This window comes from Mauremys mutica, chromosome 2 (assembly GCF_020497125.1).
Source record: "Mauremys mutica isolate MM-2020 ecotype Southern chromosome 2, ASM2049712v1, whole genome shotgun sequence".
Classification (NCBI taxonomy): domain Eukaryota; kingdom Metazoa; phylum Chordata; order Testudines; family Geoemydidae; genus Mauremys; species Mauremys mutica.
In genome coordinates, this window is record NC_059073.1 from 265,135,561 (window position 1) to 265,156,062 (window position 20,502).

General features: G+C 42.2%; 1 protein-coding gene across 8 annotated transcripts in view; it reads left to right on the plus strand.

The window, feature by feature from the left end:
• The window catches only part of JCAD (junctional cadherin 5 associated), a 90,422-nt gene that overhangs the window by 40,931 nt on the left and 28,989 nt on the right, over positions 1–20,502 (plus strand). Inside the window, exons 1-2 of one of the 8 annotated variants that reach the window (XM_045005007.1) lie at positions 9,494–9,649; positions 13,273–13,335. The exons of 6 other annotated variants lie outside the window; for them this stretch is intronic. The gene's annotated coding sequence lies outside the window, so the exon portion shown is untranslated. Of the gene's footprint in view, positions 1–9,493; positions 9,650–13,272; positions 13,336–20,502 lie in introns of those variants that run through there. One more of the 8 variants, XM_045005006.1, reaches the window with a different exon arrangement.

Sequence of the window (20,502 nt, forward strand, 5' to 3'; positions counted from 1 at the left end):
AAGGATTTATGTTCATAAAATAATATTTATAAAATTCTATTTAATTTCTATAGAAGCTTATTGGTTTCCCCCCTCTTAAATTCTATAGAACTGTAGGGTCTAAAGCACAAAGCACTTACAATAAGCTATTTTTATTACTGGCACTTACCTCACAGCTTGGTCACTGTTCTAGACTCAAGTTACTTTCCTACTGTAACATAAAACGCTGTGCTAAAGATATTATTGCATCATTGCCTTTGACGCAGTGCTCTGTGTTAAATTAGGAAACCACTGTATCAAACCAATTTACCATTGTTTCATACCAATGGGTGCCATTTTGTTGATTTCTTTTTTCCAAAAGAATAATTTGAAGAATGGAAAACTCCCCATTGACCTATGGAAGCCCAATGACATGAGATATGTGAAACTATGCCAGACAAGGTACTAGGTAACATACTGTGAGGAGTATTCTTGCTCTGGCAGATGGATGGACTAGGTGATTTAGTCTTTTCCTTCTCTAACTCCTATGATATCCTAATTCAGTTTTGTGAAAAAAAATCTTTGAAGATATAATTATCTCTTACTTTCCGAAAACAAACACGGAACCTTGAAATTGCAATGCTGGATCAAACCCAACATCTACCTGGTCCAATATTTGGTCAATATTGACAGTGGCCAATACCAGCTGCTTCAGAGGAAGAAACCCTTTAGTAGGCATTTATGGGGTAACCTGCTCCAGAGAAAGTTTCTTCCTAACCCTCCTGTAGCTAGAGGTTAGTTTATGCCCTGAAACTTGAAGGACTATATTCCTTCCAAACTCCTATTTTTGAATATTTATTATAGTAAGTAATTGTTTTTGTTATCAATATAATTTTTCTGGTTCCTGCTAAGCTCTGGGCTGCAGTGATAGCTTGTGACAATGAGATCCACAGTTCAACCGGTTGCTTGTGTGAAAAATAATTTGCTCTTATCCTCTTTCCTCTTAGTTTTGAATTTGGTGCCCTCCAATTTCATTGATTTTTGCCCTTGTTCTTATATTATGAGACAGGTGAATAGAAACTCTCAGTCTACCATACCTTCTTTTTATCCTTCAGTGTTTAGATACTTTCATCACGTCTCCTCTCTCAGAAACACAACCCCAGTCATTTCAATCTCTCTCTTTATATGAGTGAACAGATGAGTTTCTCATGATATATGCTATGTCTTTATAAGTTAAATTACTTCTAGCACCTGAGAATGTGTATGCAGTTGTTCTGAAAGTGGAATTGCTCTTTTCAACTAGCTGTACAGTTAGTTTAATAAAGGAGGCTAAGGGTGTTTGGGCACCATTAGTTACCCTCAATTTTTGTGAGTGGCTATATTGGACCTGATTCTGTTCTCACACCAGTTTTACACCAGTGTAACACCATTTGGTCAGATCCTATTTTCATCTGTGTAAATCTGGAGTGACTCCTTTGAGACTAGATTTACAGTGGTACAGGTGAGGCCAAGATGAGCCCTACTACTTCAGTGGTGGCAATTTTGCAACAAAAAAACTTCAAAAACAGACTCCAAAGAGAGACTGCTGAACTTGAATTATTATGCAAATTAGACACAATTAACTCAGGCCTAAACAGAGACTGGGAATGGTTGGGTCATTACATTAATTGAATCTATTTCCCTATGTTAAGTTCTCCTCACACCTTCTATGGGACATTTTAATTATCACTTCAAAAGTTTTTTTTTCTCCTGCTGATGATAGCTAATCTCAATTGATTAGACTCTTCCTGTTGGTATGCATACTTCCACCTTTTCATGTTCTCTGTATGTATAAATATCTCCTGTCTGTGTGTTCCATTCTATGCATCCGAAGAAGTGAGCTGTAGCTCACGAAAGCTCATGCTGAAATAAATTTGTTAGTCTCTAAGGTGCCACTAGTACTCCTGTTCTTTTTACTTCAGTGGAGTTACTTCAGCTTTAGGACTCAGTTCTACAATGTGCTGAGCACCTCCTGGGAGTTGGTGAGTGCCCTCCACTACCATTTGAAGTTAATGAGAGTTGAAGGCATTAGCACCTCCCAGGAGCTGCTTAATACCTTTCAGGATCAGGGCTCTATGCCACTGTAAATGAGATCCGGACCAGGCCTATTGCTTTTTATCTTTTGTTGCACTAACTTATTTTCCTCATTACAGCTACACACTTACTAAGGCCCTTCATCACCTGACTCTTATGGGATTCACACCTTTTGCTGGTACTTTATTCCCATATTCTCCAGACCAGGAAATCATGTTAGAAACCTGGTCTGTATTTGAAAATGATGAACTGCTAACAGTAGGTGTCAACAATGGGTTTAGCTGAGCAATTGCTGATACCCATTGTCAACAATTAGTAGTTTTGCCAGTGTAGACAAGGCTTGAGTGCTGACTGGTTTAAGCACAGTTCTCTAGAAAAATGCTAGCATGGTTTCCTTGGCCGTTGTTCTGTGGACAGAACCCACATCTCCTGACTCTTAGCCCTTTGCTTTAACTACAAGATGATCCATGTCTTTCTAATCTTTAATGAGTTGAGCTCAGCACTCCATATTACTTTCATGAAGCTAGTTCAAGGGACCAGAATTCTACAGAGCAATACATTTCTAAAATAAACATTAGAAACAATATCATAGGTCTAAGGTATCAGAGAGGTAGCCGTGTTAGTCTGGTTCTGTAAAAGCAGCAAAGAATCCTGTGGCACCTTATAGACTAACAGACGTTTTGCAGCATGAGTGTAACAGACGTCATTATCATTTAGGGCAGATTTTCTTCTGCATCTGAGCTCTTCTTAGGGCCCCTACACCAGCTGAGGATCAGCAGAACAGAGGTCTACCCTGGTGCCAATAGATCCCTCTGTCCCTGACACCCTCTATACCAAGCTGGGGGTGGTTGGCGCAAGTGCTGGCTCTGCTAACTTTACACCAGCTGAGAGATCCCCCAATCCATGCCAGAATAATTTTCAGCTGGCCAGTTCTGGCAAAGATTTGGTCCCTTTCTCACTTAGTTTGTAATCAATTTAGTTCATATTAGGTCTAGATAACAATTGCTTGACATTGGGGATTTTCTGGAGTTCATGTGAGAAATGACGGGGCAGAGAACTCCACTCAGGGAATTTCTCTGACATGGTCACAGGGTGAAAAGAAAAGTTTCATAAATAGACAGAGGGCTCTGTAAGCCTTGTTCAGACACTTAGCATATGTCTACACTGTGATAAAAGACCCGTGGTACAGCAGCAGCTGGCCTGGGTCAGCTGACTCAGGCCCATGAGGCTCAGGCTATGGGGCTATAAAATTGGGGCTTTCGGGAATGGAGGTTGTTCATAACTCTGAAATGTTCATCACTCTGAACAAAAACATTTTGGTTCTTTCAAAAGTTTACAACTGAACGTTGACTTACTACAGCTTTAAAACTTTACTATGCAGAAGAAAAATGCTGCTTTTAACCATCTTAATTTAAATGAAACAAGCACAGAAACAGTTTCCTTACTTGTCAAATCTTTGATTTAAACTTTCCCTTAATTTTTTTAGTAGTTTACATTTAACAAGTACTGTACTGTATTTTGCTTCTTTTTTTTTTTTGGTCTCTGCTGCTTCCTGATAGCGTAATTCTGGTTCTAAACGCGTGTGGTTGACCGGTCAGTTTGTAACTCTCATGTTTATAACTCTGAGGTTCTACTGTATTTTAGGAGCTTATTTTTCCCATTATTATTTCATGTTTTAGAGGCCCCAGGCAGTTTCAGTTTAAGTGTTAGCTGAAATCCTATGTTTGGGGGGGGGAAAGGAGTTTAATTAATGTGTATTAATTCCACCACTAGTGCCCCTATCTGTGCACCAAATGCTCTGACCTGTCCCAGTGACCCGGGTGTCCAAGGCACAAAGTCTAACACCACGGCGAGCCTCAGTAGGGAGGCCAAAGACTGAATGAACTTGAAAGATCCCTTGAAGTGGTCCCTCTAGGTCAGGGCTGAAGCACGCTGACCAAGCTGTGCAAGGAACCTACACTGCTGCTACCCATGCTCTATCAGTTCAGTGACTTAAACACAGAACTTAGTTCCCCACAGCTTCCAATACCGCACTTTTCAAGAACACTAAATACATGTTCAATTATTTTAAAAGAATAACCACTGAAAAATACCTTGACTGATTCCCCACCACTGAAAGGCAGCCCTTCTAATCTGCTTGCTAAAGAATGTTTAGGAAGCTGTTGAAGCTGTTAAGAAATTGAATCCCCAAGTGACGAGGGTCAAAAACACTGCTGAAGAAGCAGAAAAGAACTGACAAATGAAAACATCTCCTCTCTGTGGCAAGTCTTGACTCTTCCCTCCACGTAACAGTAAAATATTTCAAGCTAACATGCTCCAAATGAAAAAAAGGTGCCAATTCTATAAACAGGTGTTTGCTGACTGTATGGGCAATGGAACATGTTTTTCTGCAAATGCATAATAGTAATTTTGCTTATGAAAAGCATCTGTTCCAAGAAAGTTTAATATATTATGGCTGTAATGTGTGCCATATAGGACAGAAGAGGGAGGGAAAATAGCCATGGATTTAATACTACATCTGTGACTAGTTAGTTATGGTAACTCTCAGGTATGTGGTGGTTTCAGCATATGGTCTAGAATACAGTGATAGACTAGCAACAAAAGCTATAGAGAAAATTATGAAAAATCAATTCACCTACTCGTTGGAAAAAAACCAAACCGTACAAAGTGTTTTCAGTCCTGTGTCATTAACTGAACACTTGCTGGGCCTGCACCTCTAGCCTCTATCACATTCCCAACCAGGCGGTGTGCAAAAACCATTGATACAAGGTCACTTCCAGAAATGAGACGTAACACTAATAACGAGCTTAGCAGAAATGGAGGGAAAGCACTGACCCTGATGAGCAAAGCCGAGGGTGGAACATGAACTGTAACCTTAGGGGAATGAGCAGTTGGGAAAGAATTGCTAAAGACCAAGTCCTGATCCCACTGAAGTCAATGGTAAAACTCCTGACTTCATTGAAAGCAGAATTCGGCCCAAAGTGAACCAGAAAGTCAGCAGGGAAATGCATTGAGCAGTGCAGTGCTTCCCACTCACTCACCATTGCAAAGAAGTGACCTAGGCTCCCCAAAGAAGCAAGACTGCTGTTGCTGCAAAGACCTGGCCGTTGCATGGTTTGCATTTGTTCCCTCGTCTGTGTTCCCTGCTTATTACTTTTATATGTTCTCCTATCCAGCCAGTTTCTTCTGTATTTGTATGTTCCAGCGTTGGATGTGTAACACCGACAGACCCCCTGTCGACGACGGGCAGGATCGAACCTGGGACCTCTGGAGCTAAATGCATGAGTCTCTACTGCATGAGCTAAAAGCCTTATGTCTTATGCCTTAGTGAAGGCTGTAGAGCAGACTCATTAATTGCTCTCTCTAAGTGGTCTTGGTGCTACTAGATGGGACAGAACACCTCACCCAGGGTTACAGATGCAGCACTTTTCTTTCCATACTAGCCACTGACTCCAGCTTATGGATGCTGCTTTCTAGTTCCTCAGGACCAAACCCCTTGCATTCCTGTGCTGGGAATTTGTCACCCCCAGATATTTTGAAACTGTTTTAAATGTCCTGAAGGACACCTGTCAGAATGTGAGCTGAGTGAATAGGTGGCAACTTTACCTAGGACTCCTGCTCGGCTTGTCTCCTTCCCTGGGTCCTAGTCTAGCCCTCGGCTATGTCTTCCTGCAATTCTGAAACCTTCTCCGCTGTGCTTGCCCTGCCTTCTGCAGTCTGTACAAAACGCTATTGCTAACAAAATGCTCCTGCTACTGGATCATGTCACTCCTCTCTCAGGATCCCTCCATGGCTTCTTCTCTCCTTCCCCCAACACCCTCACCTTTTGGGTCCTGCACAGTGCCACCCCCATTCACATCTTTTCCTTCCTTTCCTCTTTCCAATTTCCTCTCCAAAATGTCCCCCCTCTTGGACACTTCTCCCACTGCTATCTTTTACCTTTTTCAATCCCTTTGATGCTTGAATCTGCATACCCCTGAGTGCCAAACACCTACCCTCTTCTCTGGAGGTTGGAGTCAATTGAACCAAGAGGGGGAGCTCCCTACACCAATCAAGGTGGAGCGGGACCTGTGGGGAAGCACTGTTCAGCCAGGACAGCCCTCACCATGTCCCATGCTCCTCCTTACTTTAGCCCCGATCTTCTCATTGGAGTTACTATTTGTAGTATAGTAGCAGCTACAGGGCCCCAGCTGAGAGAAGAGCCCATTTTTCTGGGTGCTGTACAAACACACAGTAAGAGACAATGCTGCTTTGAGAAATCTAGAGTCTAAAGGATGAAAAAGGAAACAGAAGTGAAACGACTTTCTCAAGGTCACACTGCAAAATAGTGTCAGAGCCAGGCACAGAACCTAGGTTTCCTGAGTCCCTGTCCAGTGCCTTATCCACAAGTTATCCTCTCTCATTCAAATCTATCCCTCACATGCACTTACAGAACTGCCACCCCTGAGCATTTAAAAACCACGAGTCTGGCCCCAAAACATCAGGCCTTATGGCTTAAAAATCATTTAGCTTTTAAAAAAATAATCCTTTTTTAAAATATTTGCCATCCAGTTTCTGAGCATTTAGGTTACACTGAGTTCATATTGTCAGGCTTTTCAGAACCTTTTTTTTTTTTAATGAAAGTTGAGATTCTCAGCTCCAAGAGCTGGGACTTTAAGAAAAACAGGAACTATGGCAAGATTTCCAATAAAATCACTGGAGTTGACAGCTCTGCACTTCTTCCATAATTCTATTGATAGCAAGCCCCAATCTAAGAATTCTGGAAAATTACATTACCAAAAAATATCCACACTGCTCTGAGATGTGAGCAGTATCCGATTATATGGTGGATTGTGTATTTGTACTGTACTGTACTTAGATTGTAAACCCCTTGAGGCAAAGACTGTCCTTTCCTTTTTTCTGCACCCTGATGGTGCTCAATAAATAACAATCCCCTCCTCTACATTGGCAACTCACCCCATTCTAACTCCCTTTAATGCCCTGGCAGCCTTTCCCTAATGAAATCAGCAGAGAGTTACCAGCGCTGGAGTGAAGAGGTGTTTTGTATATTGCATAGTAAACACCACAATAGCAAGTGAGAGGTGTTGAGGCCAAGGAGGAAGGGGGAAGTAAACAACGCCGCTTCCCATGACTCTGTTCTCCTAGCGAACAGCTGCCATAGAATAGCAAACAGTTCGTGATTGAGATAAGATTACACACATGCAAATGACGCTAATCATCCCAGAACGGTTTTTGCAAAAAGAGTCAGATTCTGGTTATTTTTTATTTGAACTACCTCCCAGTTTTCTTAACACAGTGAAGAGATTTAAATGTTCAATCCACTGTCAGCCCTTTTGACTATGGCAAATTGTGTTACCACATCTAGAGAGTATCTGTGATAAAACCCCTACGGTTGTAGTGAGACCATGTAATTTTCTATGATGAGTGTAGCTGGCTGAAACATGGTGTAGACATTTAGCAGCAAAAGGAGTACAGCTTTTTCTGTACAGACCCTGATTCTGTGGGTACTAAGCCCATACATAACTGTATGCATGTGAGTAGCCTCATTGAAGGCAGTGACATCCCACTGGAGTCAGTGGGGAGTACTCGTGTGGAAAGTTATGCACGTGCTTAAGTGCTGGCAGGTTAGATAAGAAAGAAGGATTGTTAGATAACAGAAAATGCCCGGAGAAGGGTGGTCTTATGGCTAAAGCTTAAGAATGGGGGAGCAGGAAATCTGTATTCCGTACTGGCTCTTTTGCATACTCTTGGGATGACCTTGGGCAAGTCACTTAGATTCTCTTCCTGTTTCCCCGGCTGTGTAATGGAGCTATAGTGCATCATGTACCTGACAGGGATGATGTGAGGCTCTGTTCATGAACATGGTCAAAGCCCTTTGAGAGCCTTGGGTAGGCAGGTAAAGCCAAGTGACTAATGAAAGAAATGACTCACAAATATGGAAAATTTCACTAAGCTGGAATCTATTCACCAATGATTTACCCAGCTCTATAGCTTGAGCAAATGATGGAAAAAAATATTCCTCCAATTCCTCTTTAAAAGAGATCATGAAATTCATCAACTAAATTACTCAAATCACATTGGGCCAACTCTGGTAGTAGTATCATTAAAACAGAGCTAGCTGGGACAGGATTCTGTTACAACAGGCCTATCTGGGTGCATTTCAGAAGCCAAATAATTGTGTGTTTTGGTTTGGAGAAGCTGCCGGTGGGTGGATTTGGAAGCATAGGGCTGTCTCTCCAGCCATCACTTACATACATCTCCTGCCACCAGCATCCTGGCTCCCAGGTCCCCCAAAAGCACTTCTCTGGACGAGGAGGGGACCCCTTTGATTTCTTGTCTTGAGTCCCAGCCAAGCCTGTCAGACAGCATTAATTTTAAAAGTGCATCCTATTTTCCCTTTGATAGACTATAATCTTCCATCCTACAGATTTTCCATGCACAGAGAGAGCTGATGTTTTTCTTATTAACTGTATAGCACTTACAGACTCAGCAGCTCCTGTAGGAGAGCTGGAGGTGTTTTGTTTGTCCTCTCAAAGGAAACAATATACCCCATGCTGAAGGATGTTCCCAGCAAGTCTGCTGTTGTCAGAACTGGTGGCTGGTGCTCTTGGGCCAGGTTTTTCTGCTTCCCCGGTGTTGTTTTTCAGGGAGGATACTGCATTTGGAAGTCTGTCTGACTCGGCTTCATAGCTAGACGCCTGTGTAGGAGGCCTGCAAAGGCACACTGCTCTGAGTGATGGGGATATCTGCTTGAAGCTAACCAGCCACATAGCTCCTCAGACATTCCCTTTTATTTAGCTTTCAAATGCAGTGTGTATGCTTTACCTCCTGGAAGTGCTGCGCAGGACTCCGACTTCCCACTGCACAAGTAAGCACGTTTACAGGGGTGGATTAGAGCAGGATTCATGGAGCTGTAGATCCAGGCCTTGGGCTAGAGGGGAACCCATACACCCATAAACTCCTGAGGGCCCCAAACCAACAACTTGTTCTGCACAGCAAGATCCTCCACTTACGCAAAACAAGTTGCAAGACTGGGGCCAAAGTTCAGATCTGTAGGAAGGGGCTCCACAGGGGGTCTGTTGCAGGGACGTGGGACATGAGGGATGATTATCAGGTGGGGGGGGCAAGAGTATTTGATTTGTGGTGGGCTGCTCTTTGCTTTGGGGAGAGCCCTTGGACTGGATTGGATCTGGGCCCCATTTCATCTTAACCCAGCATCTTTGTGAAGCTTAATGTTTGAAGGGTGTGTGTGTGTGTATAATATATCTGCAGCACATTAACAAGAATGTTCTTAATCCTGGGGGCTAAGCTACTTCACATGGCTAGAATGGTCAGAGGGGTGATAATGAAGAGAGATCAGATGGAATTACACAACATTCATGCCACCTGGGTTGAAACTAGAGTGGTTTATTCCTTTAAAAAAAAAGTTTTCTGTTGTGGAGGAATCTTTGATAATTTGCAGGAAGCTTGAGGTTCACTTCAAAGTCATTAAGCTGCTGGGGAGGAAAGGCAAGGCGAGCTGTCTGCACTAGGCATGCTCCGCAGTGACTGCTTCATGCAAGGCTGGGCTCGCTCACCATAACGCAGAGCACAGAGGGAAGCATGGGGGAGCCGCTTGGTAAGTCAGTGACATTCTCTTCCTACATCTCCAAGTTAAAGCCACTTACTTTATTCAGCCTGAATTAAGAGTTCAAGGGAATTGTGTGGGTGGCTTTGTTTTTCTGTAAAGCATGCTGCAAAAACGAACCAATCCACTGCAAAGCTGTCATGCAGCTGCCAACGATTCAAACTGCATCTCTTAAGTTTCTCTCCTCATGTCAAACCATAGGCTTTTTGCTCTGTTCCGGAGCTCTGAGGGTATGCAGCACATGCTGCTCTGACTGTTTTCAAACAGATTAATAGTTTTGCCGGAGCAGCGGTAGATTATTTGGTCTGTGCTGGTGCTAGTTGCAGATGTAACTGTTTGAGTACCAGAGAGTATGTGTTTACAAGCAGCTTGGCTCTCTCCTTCAATTGTTTGAAGACTACGTGAGGTATGTGTTCCCCATTTGGCTTGGACATAGGGGGACCTAAGGTCTGCTGCTAGCAGCTCCCCTTACCCCTTTGCACTGGGGAGGTGGAATCGAAGAGATCAGAGCAAAAGGGTTGGCTTGCCGCACAGCAGTGGAAAGAGATCATATTTTCAAGGCAGGTTTTAGATCAGCTGTATGCTTCTAATGAGTCTTCTGCAGTAAATTGCAGCCTGTGGCCACTTCAGGTGACCTGCTGGTTAATTGATTCAGTGACCACTGCTATAGCCGATTCGGTTTCTGTACTGATAGCCCTGCAAAGTTTACAGACTTTCCCCCCACATTTTTGACTTTTAAAATGTTGCATCAAAGAAATAATGATGTTAACCCAGGCTGCGGAAAGCACCACCCCTCACAGAGAGGGTGTAGTGCTTTAGGGATTAGGGTTTGGTAATCTGTGACTGTGAAATCTAAGTGCCTCTGTGCAGGTCTCCTTCATGGTGTCTTGCTGCTACATCCCACGAGTTTTCTTATGGTGTTTATTATTCCCAACTAAGCCCTTGTAAGGGAGATGCTGTAAAGATTGTTTATTGAGCACTATAGCCTGCCCAGAGTCTCTGATTTTCCAAGCATCTCTCTCAAGATGTTACCAGTTTAGCCATAAAATGAAACATTTAGGTACTTTCTAGCAGGGAGATGACTGTTCTGCTGCAACATGAACTAGCTTACTAATAAGAGAACCTGCATTAGCTTCTTGCCAGGAATAACAGAAATTTAATGCTTGGGATCCATCTGGATGTTTCAAAAACTAAATTCCACTCTAGAATCATAACAACAAAGCATCAGTTACTCTAATTTATACATGCGAGACAAAATGTGTGGACAGTTAATACCAGGCAGCTACTGGAAACTAACCTTTGTTCCTTCCTCCCCATGGCCGGTGAGCAGTAGACATGAGAAACACCAGCGCTTTTGTAACTAAATTAAAGACATTTAGTTAAATCCCCAAATCTTGCAAAGTATTTTTTGTGAAGAGCCATAATCTTGTTTTGTGTCGAAGCACACCAACTAAGAAAACAGACTGTGAAGCAGTCCTCTCTGTCTCACTCTCTAGCTTTTGAATTTCTTTCCAGCTTTGCTATTTTCTCTCTTTTAAAGCTACAAACTTGCCTGAAAAGCGTGTGCGTGTGTGTGTGTGTGTGTGTGTGTGTTACTGCCTGTGACAGTTTGAGGCTTCTGTCTCTGTTCATGTCCCTTTTCTACATGTTAGTTCTAGTCTTTTCCCACATTGTAACCCACTTTCTGACCAGGAGAGATGAATTCTTTAGTGAGGTAAAAGGCCCTGGTTCTGCAAATGTGACCCAACTCATGCTTAACTTTACTCTCATGAAGAGTCACAATCAAGTTAATGCCTGTCTTAAAAACTAAAATTGCCTTTAAAAACCTGATTGTTAGAATGTGATAATACAGTCATAGGCACTAATCCCTTGGCCTGATCTATACAGCTACCCCTGTTCCCTATGAGCCCCATTGACTTTAGTGGTGGTCCACTTGCACAGATTAGTTTTCAGGATCAGGGCCTTAAACCTGAGGCTGCAAAGGTTTATTATCAGATTTGTGCTTTCTATTATAAGCGAGCCCTTTTATACTTTACTCAGTTACCATTGCAAAGAGAAGAAAAAACCTGTTGTTTTTCCATTGGGTGTTAGGCTGAATATTAAATTTTAAATTGTCTTAGAACTACAAATTAGAGCCCTGATTTGGGCATCGAATCCTTGCCAATGGACTTTTGTGTCTCTATGGAATCTCTTCTGGATTGGGTTTTTGTTAAAGATTCAGAAAAACTGGTTTTCCGTTGTTAGAAGTCCCAGAAGCTAAGACACTTCAGCTCACGCTCTTGAGTAAAAATTTGAGTACAATTGCATGAGCAAGCATTTTGATCCGTGTTGTCAGGATACCAAATCTTAGTGACAATGCAATGCGTACCTTGCCTTCTAGCCTAAAGCATTCAGCCACGCTCCTGAGCAGTAGCTGAACCATTTTCCTTTCATTGCTTTAAAGGGTCTGCATTAAGTCAAAAAAGATGCTACCATTTGTTGTTGTTATAAACAGTTACGTGGAAAATAACGACCCAATTAAATTCAATTGTTAAAGAGCAGAATAAGCAACTTCTGAATAAATTACTGCAGTACAAATTGGCGAGGAGTCTCGTGGCTGTTACTCACTTGGGACCTGGTTCTGCCACTCTTATTGTGTGCCCACTATTCTCCACAAAGCAGGAGAGTGGGTAGTGACAGGAACATTGGTTCTATTCTTCTTCCCCAGTGCACCAGCCCATGCAGTTGAATTGCCATGGAACAGGGGTTGTAATCTAGAAAGGACCAATAGCAAATTACTATCGCCTGGATCGCAGGGAGGGATGGCGAATCTCTGAGGCAGGATTCCTTCCCTGCACTGCTCCTTGGTGGCAGAGCAGCACACCACTACATGCACAAGACAGATTGTGAAATCACACTCTTGCCCATTGTTTTCAGGATGGGGCCCTAGGTTGTGTCCTCACTTCCTGTAGCATTATTCAAAATTGCTGGCTTTAAAACACATTCTCCTGTGCTCAGAAAATACTAATCCGGCTGAATCTGTAGGTTTTAGTCTTTCGAGTGTTAACAGATTACAGTAGTATATTGTTAGATACATAACTTGACGGGCTTTCTCACGACCTAAAGAGCACACAGAAAATAAACAAGGATCTATTGTTCAGTGGGGAAAAGCAAATGTTTTCTGCGTCGCTATCTAATTAAGACAAGATCATTTTAAAATAATTCTCCTGACTGTCACATCAATGACATGGCACATGCAAACTTGGTTTTGCCAAAAGCAGATCTGGTCAGAGGGTGATGCATTTCTGAACTTCTCCATCATTTTCGAGCTGCTTACGAGCAGGCTGCAAGGTCCTGCCCAAATCTTCTATTTTAATGAATTTGGCCAGAGTCCATCCTAATTAATCTTGAGGGAGTTTAGGGGTAGGAGAGCAGTGTATGAAACAATTGTTCTCTTGTAATTTTCTTTTCACAGTGTGTTGACCCAACCGAGAGCTATGGATTCAAAATCCTCTGGGTCTCTTGCTGAACTCATTACACCAATTTGTTTGGTTTTAACAGATGTTGTTTTCCCCTTCATGAGTGGAAAGGGTTATCTCACTTGCTAAAACCTTGCTATTGTGCTTTGTTTCAAGAGCCTGTGGACTTGTGGAATGCTGGGGGAAGCTTACTCACTAGGTCCAGCTACAAAGGAAAGGGTAGGTCAGTCTTTCAACAACTTTATACCACCTTTAAGATCCAAATGTAGATATCTACAGAGATTGATGGGATCTTTTAACACCTACAGCAGGAATAAGCTAAATATGTCTCTGTGCAGTATAGTGCTGATTATTGTAGACGGTGAAAGATTGCAACAGCATGTACATTGCCCAAGTAGTTCATGATTAGAACATTATTGAAATTGGTCAGTGATCACTCAGACAATATTAGATGGGAAATATGTTTATAGTATTAACTATACGGGCCCAGATTTTCAAAAGTGGCTACTAATTTTGCATGCAAAAGACACAGTCCTATATCTTAAAGTTGGCATCTAAAATTTGTGGCCATTTTTGAAAATTCAGGACAGTCCCGCTTTCTCTGTGGTACTGGCTATCACTTGCCTATTCAGTCTCCAAGGGCTTGTCTACACTAGAAAAATTTGCCACTTTAACCACACCAGTGCAATTAAAATAATAAACCCTTCCCTAGTGTGGTTGCAGTTGTACAGGTATAGTTTTATTCTAGTTTGGGAAGATGAATAATCTGTATTGGCGTAAGGTACCTTTATACTGGTATAAGTGTCCACACTAGGGTTAAAAAATTACCCTGAGCAATATATTATCTTGGTATAACTTTTCTTGTGTATTCTAGCCCTTAAGTTCTGCTTTCCTTACTGTCAAATACCAAATATTAAACTACTTAATGTGGAATGAATAACATTAACAATGTGGAAACTGAAGCAAAGAGGTTTTGACTGACCCACGGCCACACAGTGTGTCAGTGACATCCCCTGAATTAGAATTTAGGATTCTTGAATCTGTCTTATCCTTACTCCACTGGACCACGAAACCGCTAAAATATTCCTCTGGTGTTTAAGTTCTTGCAGCGTATTAACAACAACAACAAAAGCCCTGCTGTGAATATGTGGTAGGACACAGACAAGAGAGGAAGATGGGGTTTGGCATCTGTGGTACAAGTATAGATCTGGGGGGCAGTCCAGAAGAGGGACATTGATTCCACATAGAAGTATGCTAACGGGAGGCAAGAGAGGCTGGTAACATGTGAAAGTAAGTGAGCAAAGCAGACACAAATGTGCTCAGAGTCTATTTACTCCAGCAGATATGATCTTTATGGAGGTATCTGAAAGGAGGGGAGGCCAGGACAAACCCTGCAGAGCCCCCACCACAAGCCACCAACTACATTTGTGAGGAGGGGAAAGTGTGTGTTTACATGTTTGTTTGTTTTTCTTGAATCCTGGCCTGAATGGCTGGCTGATCCTGCTGTGATTAGGAGAATGCTCGTGTGTGTAATCCTTTTGATCATGGAGCCCAAGCTTTATAATCAATGTCGCTGTCATCTCATAGAAGTCCAGCTCAGTGATGGATCCCGTATTACAACATTTCTTACTCCATATGACTAAATACAATTATGGTGATCTCCTCTGTGTTTTGCCCAAACTGAGAGCTGTTTCTGCTGGTTAGAAAAAAAATCCACATAGTTTAGTGTGGGAACAATTTATTGGGGCTTTGCATGTAGGTATTTAAAGTGAAACTGTTGGCTCTCAAGGACTTAGTTTTAAGAGTCAAGAAATGTAAGTTCCCTTTATTTTGTTCCAGCAAAGCGTTGACAGATTTTACCCATGGAAAGCGGCATGAACAGCATGAGAACACGTGCCTCAGTTTGAAAACATGTTTTCTTTTGTAGGTGGGTTTTGGGGGAGGAGGGGAGGAGAGGGCACGGGGGGAAGGGAGTTGGCTGTTTACTTTTTGTTTAATAAAATATTTTACTATTTATTGCAACAGTAGAACTGTCAGAGGAAATACTTCTACCACACACCGCCAACTCCTCTAGGAGCCTGTTACATCTTCAGTATGGAATGTCAGTGAACAGTGTTTAAAAATCACTCCTTCTTTATTAAAAAGAAACCAGAAAAAAGAAAAACCTCTGGCCTGTTTTCAGACTAGTAATGTGGTGCTTTGTCATCCGTGGCAGCAAGCTCTCGACATTCTGAAAACCGGCTCTTTGGCGCTGATCATAATGGTGAATATTCAAAGATTCCCCCTCTGCCTTTGTGTTTACCTTATCTGGATTTGTGCATGCTACAATAAAAGAGCGCTTATCCAGTGCTCTGGGCACACTTTTTAAAATACACAAAATAACTAAACAGACCAGATCTATTCCCCCAGGCCACCCAATAACAACATATATACCAGAAAAATGGCTCAACTCTCAATGCACATTCAATTCCCACCAGAGTCCCACATCACCACAAACAGCCCTATCCAGCACCTGTCTTCTCATGAACACTGGAGGAAAGCTTTGTAGCATACCCTGAAGGCTAGCAAACTCAGGCTGTTACAGACCTGGGCAGGAGCCGTTCCCAAAGGTCTGGGGCTCCAGTGGAGAATGCCCTGCGAGCCATTCCCTCACTCTTCTAATAATGTTGCTTCAGCTCAGGTGCCTCAACTGACCACCACTGTGCCAATATGTTACATGGCAAGAGTCAGTCTCTGAAATATGCTATTTAGTCTCTATCTGGTAACACTTTTTCCTTTTTTTTTTTTTTTTTTGTTGCCCCCACTTCCAAAGTTTCTTGGGAGCCATATTGTGCCATAATATTTTATTATTAGGAACAACACCTGATTAATTTCATTGGGGAGCTCTGCTCAGAAATTGATGGTAGAATATGGGCCATGATTTTCAGTGAATGTGAACATATACACTCTTTGCTTTCTCCTTGGGAAAAATGTATGCACTCGCCTGTCTGCAGTGAAGGTTAAATGCAAAATTCACAGATTTGTATCTTCTTGTGAGCTGAATTAGAGAGATGTGCATGCCTGAGAGCACACAGGGTCCCAACATAAAGTTACATTTCCCAGTCTACAATGACCTTGACATACACTTTTTACTTGCAATCATCAGAGATGTTTTTCAGTTAGGTCTGTTGCCTTTGAACCCCTAAGTATGGTATTGGTTGTAATGGAAACTCTCCTAACAGCCTTGTGGTGATGGGTGTCTGTGATCTGACACCAACCACCTGAATCAGAATATTTCACTTTTTTTTTTTAACTGACCCAAAATACTTCATTTTGAATCAGTTCAACAAAACATTAAACTGCATTTGGTCACTTCCTTGTCCTGAAGAGTTTACAGTCTAATTGGATTTTACTATTTAAAAGAAGATTATATGGTCAAGGTAAAAACCAGATCCTATTTAAAATGTTTGTTTTTAATACACTGTCTGCTACATAAAAGAAAAGGAGTGAGAAATAAAGAGGTTAAACCCCAAAGCTAGCACTGCCCAACACTTCCATATAAGATCCCATTTTCAGTTGCTTATAACTTTGCCAAACTTTAACTGTTTGAGCTGAAATTTCCCATGCTGAGTATGAGCCACAGGATGAATTTCTTTCGAAAATTTCTGCTAAAAGTGGTTATCTGTTTCTGAGAACAAGGTTGGGAGAAATACATTGTTTTGCTCTTACTGAAAAAAATAATAATCTTGCAGCCATTTCAGTCATTGAGAACTTCTAGTGCCCCCGTGTTTTGGATCAGCAACTTGAAATTTGTCATGGGGGTGACCTCTATGTCAGGAATATCTGCTTTTCGCTGTGTCTGTGAAAATCCACCCTATTAGCATACTTTATGTGGCATCAATATCCCTCTTCTGGACTGCCCCCCAGATCTATACTTGTACCATAGATGCCCAATCCCATCTTCCTCTCTTGTCTGCATCCTACCGTGGTGGTGGTTGTTAATACGCTGTAAGAACTTAAACACCAGAGGAATATTTTAGCGGTATCGTGGTCTAGTGGAGTAAGCATAAGACTGAGATTCAGGCATCCTAAATTCTAATTCAGGATGTGTCACTGACACACTGTGTGGCCATGGGTCAGTCAAAACCTCTTTGCCTCAGTTTCCACATTGTTAATAGTATTCATTCCACATTGAGTAGTTCTGTGGCCTGCAGTGTGCAGAAGGTCAGACTAGATGATCATGATGGTTTCTTCTGACCTTAAAGTCTGAGTTTACGAGGAAGCTGTCTGAGTGAAATGTAGAGGCAACGAAAGCTGAACTGGGGTAAAGGACGAAGAGGAGTAGATGGGGAGACGGGGTCTGTCTGCTGAGACTAGGACTGGAGCAGGAGAGGAAAACTGTGATGGAGCATGATGGGGGAGTACTGGGCGGGGTGGGGCGAGCCTCTATGCCCTGGCAGGAGTGCAGGGGTACAGGGGACTGCAGGTGGGAGGGGTGGGGAAGGGCCCCCACTTGCTGTGGTCCAGGGCCCCACAAAACCCTAATCCGCCTCTGGAAGGGGCCAGAGAGGCAGACTGGGACTGAGAGGCAGTGAGGGGGGAGCGATGAGGCAGATCAGACCAGGGGCCAGAAGAGGAGAATTGGAACTAGCTGGGCAAGGAGACTCACAGAGGAAAATGATAAGACAGAAAAAAAATCACTTGTGGGTGAACAATTTTTATGAAGCAATCACTCTATAGCACTCCTCATCCTCAAAGGAAACTTGCACAACACTTTCAAAAGACGAGCCTGGGCGCTTCAATTCATTACTCTGCTAGACACTAAAACTCATGGACAGAACAGAGACATTGGAGTTATGGCTTATTACAACAATCTGTATCTCGCTAACCCCCTCTTTTTGTCCTATGACTGCAGAAGTGTTAACGGATCACTCTGCCTCGAATGGTCCCTTACAATATGTGCTATCTACTTATGCTAAACAATCTGTTCCACCTTGTATTTAGCTGTGATGCTGGGAGTTCCTTTCCTAGATCTGAAGAAGAGCTCTGTGTAGCTCAAAAATCTTGTCTCTCACCAACAAAATTTGGTCCGATAAAAGATATTACCTCAGCCATCTTGTCTCTCTAAGGAAATAGACAAGTCACTTAAACCAAACTTTTCACAGGTGGTCACTAGTGTGTGTTCCTCATTTTCTGGGTGTCTGACTTGAATCCCTGAGGTCTGATTTGCAGTAGTGCTGAGCACTCAGAACTGCAACTGAAGTCATTGGGAGCTGTGTGTGAACATATAACATAGCAGGGGTTGTTACTCGTTAAGGGTCTGATTTACAGAGATTCTGGGCATGGCACCTCCCACTGGCTTCAATTAGAGTTGTCAGTGCCCAGCATTTCTGCAGCTCAGGCTCTAATGGACTATGTCGAGAACAAGAGAACGTATATCAAAGACTCGGATGATGAGATAGAACATACATTGTGCAGCACTCTCCAGTTCTGCCACTTCGCTGAGGCGCCGTCATTCAGTTCACAGGATGAATACTGCTTGCATACACTCATTAGGTCCAGCATATGCATCTTTCTGTGATACTGCACCAGGGTATCAATATCATTTATCTTCTCTTGCCCTTCAGGCAAGAATGACAATTCTTTCTTTCTTTTTAAAGCTAAGGAAATGTTAAGGGCACAAGACAAATGCACACACAAAGCATTTTGGTGTTTGATAATACACAACCAGGAACTCTTTTAATGTCCCCCTCCAGGGGTTCCATTGTATCCAAGTACTGGTGCTTTTAATCCTTAACTATGCTCATGTATGTGTGTGCTAATGCAGTTTTTTCATGGGTGAGTGCATACTTGTTTCTTTGACTCTGAGCATTGTAGCTTAGAGGTAGCCAAAGAAAGTTTGACCCATGTTTCCACTGCACTATGAAGTTGGACCGGCTGACTTTGACAAGTCGGAAACACTGGCGAGATAACAGGCATCCTCAGGAAGCAAAACCTATCAGAACACGGTGATGTCATTGGCAAACAAAACAAATGAGCTCTGGGAAAACAAACTGTTTTCCAGCATTGTTGATCTTACCTCAAATTAGAACCGCTGCACATCCACTTTCTGGCCCAGTTTGAGAGTCTTTAAAAGAGAGCAATAGTTCAAGTCTCTCACCCCGCCCCCCCCTCATGGGGAACTTTATTTTGCTGTCGTTTGCTTTTTAATATACACAATTTTCATTTGTTCCTCAACCAGAACTTAACAGGATAATAAACCAAAACTGTGTCCATGGGCATTAAGTTAACTCTGTGTGTACCAAATAGAATCAATGTGTTCAGGCAACATGTGGAGAGCTCAGTGTTTGAGGTCTTGTTTTAAATACTTTTTTGCCTCAAGAAGCCATTTGGGGGCTGAAATAATGCAAGATCTGATCTTCTTACAGTATTTCCACAATCCAGGAACTATAATGTTGTGAGAGGACTAGATCTCACATTTCCATCTTGTAAAATGACTGCTTAGTGCCTGTGGAAAACCATGCAAATATTAGAACCTACATACACTTCTTTAACAAATTTGAAGACCCAAGGAAAGTTTTGCAAAGCCCAATCCCATATTCAAAAGGGACTTAGGCACTTAGGAGTCTGTTTCCTTGGAAGTCAGTGTGATCTAGGCTCTTAAGTCACTTACTGCTTTTGAAGACGTTACCTCTGAACCAGAACATAAGAATGGCCCTACTGGGTCAGACCAAGGGTCCATCTAGCCCAGTATCCTGTCTTCTGACAGTGGCCAGTGCCAGGTGCCCCAGAGAGAATGAACAGAACAGGTAATCACCAAGTTATCCATCCCGTCGCTCATTCCCAGCTTCTGGCAAACAGAGACTAGGGACACCATTTCTGCCCAGCCAATTGATAAAAAAAATCTCATGCTCCAGTGCATCAGCAGATTGCCACAGAGGTCAAGAAGGAATTTCTTTCCTGCATAGTACAATTGTCAGGTATATTTGGTGTATATGTGCCATTGTTGAACATATGATACCATTCACCATACTAAATCAGATCAAGCATATGTCCCTGTTCTGAAGCAGGCCCCATCAGTGGCCTATGCAGCTGTCCGAAAGACAAAAAAAACATTTCCCATGAGTTTTTGTAACTATAGCAATGTTCAAAATGGATGTATTTTTCAAACCCACTTCTGGGATCTCATCAATTTTTTTCTATCAAAATGTTACCAGAATTGTGTTTGAAATAGTTATCAAACTTTTAAATGTTGTCACAGTTTAAATAAGCAGTTTGATTAACATCACACAAACTTTTGTGAAAATGTTGAAGTGTTGACAATATTTTACAAAATTCTGTTTTCAGTAAAAAGCCATTTTTTCTTAGGAAACTTTTTGTGCAAAAAATAGTGGATGGATCTGGTGG